The sequence below is a fragment of the Helianthus annuus genome, chromosome 7, assembly GCF_002127325.2.
Source record: "Helianthus annuus cultivar XRQ/B chromosome 7, HanXRQr2.0-SUNRISE, whole genome shotgun sequence".
NCBI classification, from domain to species: domain Eukaryota; kingdom Viridiplantae; phylum Streptophyta; class Magnoliopsida; order Asterales; family Asteraceae; genus Helianthus; species Helianthus annuus.
In genome coordinates, this window is record NC_035439.2 from 114,340,089 (window position 1) to 114,344,236 (window position 4,148).

Sequence of the window (4,148 nt, forward strand, 5' to 3'; positions counted from 1 at the left end):
GCTAATTTCCCGGGTTTTTCGGCGTTTGAAGCCTCGTTGTCGCGCAAGACAAAATCTCCAGGAACAAAGGTGCAAATATGCACACGCGCGTTGTAATATTTCTCTAGCTTGGATTTGTACCTTGCTTCTGCTATGGCCGCGTTCTCGCGCCTTTCTTCCAGAAGATCCAAATCCAGCCTTCGTTCTTGTTCATTGTTCTGTTTTTCCATAGCCAACATGCGTGGTGAAGGTAGGCCTACTTCAGCTGGAATGACGGCCTCTGACCCATAGACTAGACTGAACGGAGTTTCTCCGGTGCTAGTCTTTGGCATTGTTCGATGCGCCCAGAGGATGTTGGGAAGTTCGTCAACCCACCCTCTGCGCGCTGTCCCAAGTCGCGCTTTTATACCGTCAACGATTTGTTTGTTTATGCTTTCTACCTGGCCATTTGCTTGAGGATGCGCGACGGAGGCGAAGCTGTGCTCAATGTTCATTTCTTTGAACCATTTTTGAAGGTCTTCCGCGGCAAAGTTTGTACCATTATCAGAAATAATGCGCAATGGTAACCCGAATCTGCAAATGATATGTTCCCATATAAATTTGCGGATTACCATTGCTGTTGTTGAGGCCAAAGCTTTAGCTTCCACCCATTTTGTGAAGTAATCCACCGCAACGATGATGAATTTTACTGCACCTGGCGCATCGGGAAATGGGCCAACGAGATCGATGCCCCACTGTTGGAATGGCCATGCGGAAGTAACGGGAATTAGCGGATTTTTGGGTCGAAGTGTCTTTGGTGCATGGCGTTGACATGCCTCGCATCTTCGTAATAGATCAACTGCGTCCATGTGCATTCCTGGCCAGTAGTATCCGGCGCTCATTATTTTTGCCACGACCTTGCGCGGTCCTGCGTGTATCCCGCATAATCCTTCGTGGATTTCTCTGACCAGATACTGAGCGTCTGTTTTATCGACACAACGTAGTAATGGACCCATGAATGATTTCCGATAAAGGATGCCATCTGCCATCTCGTAGTTTATTGCCTTGTGTTGTATTTTTCGGGCTTCTGCCTTTCCTTCCGGGAGTTTTCCGTGTTGAAGGTACAAAATAATTGGAGACATCCAGGACGGATTTCCCATCTCTATGACACTTACTTGTTTCAGGTGAATGGAAGGATTGGATAGTACCTCTATGCGCACTTCCTTTGCTAAGTGTTTAAAGCTGGTAGCAGCTAACTTGTGACAACCGGTAATTTACGCCCTTAATTACGTGATTAACTGGCGATTAACACGATAATGAATAGTGTTTACCACACTAATTAACTTAACCAGGCCCTTGGAGTGCCCAGAAACGTTTGTTCAGCTATACTGTACGCGTATGAGGATTCGCGTGGAATCTGCAAAACAACAAATGACAACAGACTGAAACCGTACGAAATACTGACGACACCAACAAATATGGAGGTTACACGAATATTTTATGCTTATGAAGTTCGGGTCACGATATCAGGCTTCGTAAGAATTACGGGCCACTTACGCATTAGATGGACTTGTGGGCCCTGTGCCCAAGCCCAAAAACCATAAGCCTAAACCTACACCAAATATATTAGATCTTATAAGATCTGTACAAAATATTGCCAAATCTCTACAAAAGATTTGCAAAATCTCACCAAATCTCTGAAAATCTTTACAAAATCTCTAAGAGATTTTTGGTCTCTAAAGTATGGAGCATAAGAACTTAAGGATAATAGATTGATGGAAAATAGTGATATTAACCACTAAACAAAAACCATATTCAAGTTTATAAATAGGGATCCATATCCCCTCAATTGTGCAAACCATTCACAGTGTGTCTTCACACACTTAAAACTTCACACAACCAACCCTCACTACCCACCTCCCTCTCGATTCTTTTTCAGTAAACATAAAGAACTCATGACACACACACATAAAATACCCTCTCCCTCTCACTATTACCTAAACAAACACAGAGAAATCAATTTCTCACCCAAACCACACACACACCTTTCGGTCCCTCTCTCCCTCGTCGACGTCTGACCACCGGTAAATCGATGGAGCCGGCGACTCCCCTCTCTCCGGCGACTTTCACCTGCAACACCACTCCCTTTTCACCGATCGTACCCCCCCCCCCTGTGCTGATTATCGGCTGATGGTGGTGGCGGCACGGCATCAACGAGCCGGTGGTGGTGCGGCGGCTGCTATCAGGGAGGAGAGAGAGAGACTCGGAGGAAAGAGAGAGCGGCGGTGGCGGTGGATCCTCACGGCGGCGACGGTGGCGGCGTGGTTTTGTTCAGCGGCGGAGGTGGACGCGGGACCCACAACAGGTGGCAGTGGATGGTGTCGATAGGCAGCAGATGAAAGAGAGAGAGAGAGCTGAGAAGAATGAAAGAACCGGCGGTCGGTGCCTTTGACCGCCGGACATTGTGTTTATCCGGCAAAGTTCACCGGTTTCGGGTTGTTCAAGTAAGTTTCGGTTCAATTTTGACTAAGATTGTGCTCAGTTTCGAGTCTAGTCCGGATTCCTTTTGTCATCTCAGGTCTTGATTCAGATCCGAAGTGGTTCGAGTCTTGTTCGGGTCTCGCGGCACGGTTCAAAACGGGTCAGCAGCTCAGTCAAACGGCTCGGTTCGGTTTGACTCGGTCAAACCGAGTCAACTCAGTGTTCGGGTCAGCCGGTTCGCAACAGTATATGATTTTGGTTTCGGTTCAGATTCGCATATGGGGCTCGCAGATCAAGTCTTGCGATTCGGCCCGGGTCGACTCGGTCAAACCCGAGTCAACTCAGTTAACGCAGTCAAAGCAAGTCAACTCAGTTGACTTGGTCAACCCAGTCAACCCTTTCAGCAATCGACACGAGAGTTTTGGGTAATAGTTAAAGCCGTAGTTTCGTTATGTTATTTTTATAATTTTTATCTAACGTGACAAACGAGCTCGAACCGACTAACGAATCTGCATTTAGTGAGTTGATTATTCATATTTGGCATTTTGATAAATTTCGTATATATTATGTGTTGGATTGTTGAATTTTGATATAATAACGACAACTGGGGTTGTCGGGGGCGTCCAAAAACAGAGGAAACTCTGCCCGTTTTTCGAGAAAATCCGGAATATACAACGCGTTTTTTTTTATAAACTATTGAATTTTTGGAAAAACGAATACGAACATATAATATCTTTTGACGATACGTTACAAAAGCGATGATTCTTATATAAGCTTAAATATAGTTATATGTTATTTCGAATATCAAATGACATGATTTCATTTTGTAAAAATAAATATAAAGTTTTTATATTTATTCCAAATATCAAACAAGATGGATTCGCTTTTATAAAAATAAATATAGTATATATTTATTTTAAACATGCAACGACTCGATGAAGTTTTCATAAAATAAATATAACTTTTATATTTATTACGAACGCCGAAACGGCATATACATATATTTTGGCAAAATATACAAGATGCAATATATTTATAATACAAGCTTATTATACAATACTTTCATACGAATATTCCTACATACTCAAACGACTTCTCGCGGCAATTTAACTTAGTCATTTTCATTAAGTTAACTATTTACCGTCAAATCGTTCGATCAACGATTCGGTAGAGCTCGGTAACACGTAGATTAGTTACCACATTATTCGAAACTTATTAGATATTCCGTGTTAGGAATACTTTAGAATGCACGCTAGCAAGTCGAGCCTTGGAAACGACATCAAGAAGTCGTAAATTAGCTAGCTTTGCACAGGAATATTCAGGTGAGTTCATGCTCCCCCTTTTCTTTAACTGTTTTTGTTTTACACTTCGGGGGTGAAATACATGTCACAAATTGAATATTGTTTGCATATGTTATGATGGGTACAAAAACATTCAAGTGAAACATTCCAGACCATGTCTCGAATAGGGTACCATAAGCACCATTAATCAACGTATACATTCAGACCGCGTAACAAAAGGTTAGATCTAATGGGTTTCAGGCAACCCCACTCTTGGCCTACTTCTACCAATGAGTGCTTCTGTGTCTCAGTCAAGGTGACAAAAATGCCTAGGTTTGGTGGCTTCGTATGTCGTGACACATGTTAGTGGCCTTGCAAACCACTGGCGATCTCAAACATTCATAGTACTCAGTTACAGATACGTTTTAC

At 43.0% G+C, this 4,148-nt stretch overlaps 1 long non-coding RNA gene across 1 annotated transcript; it reads left to right on the plus strand.

Moving 5' to 3' along the window:
* The first annotated feature begins 1,653 nt into the window (after nt 1–1,653).
* LOC118480395 lies at nt 1,654–2,992 on the plus strand. The gene is made up of 2 exons (XR_004862388.1): nt 1,654–2,462; nt 2,537–2,992. It is a non-coding gene; the product is annotated as an uncharacterized LOC118480395 (long non-coding RNA).
* Nucleotides 2,993–4,148: the final 1,156 nt, after the last annotated feature.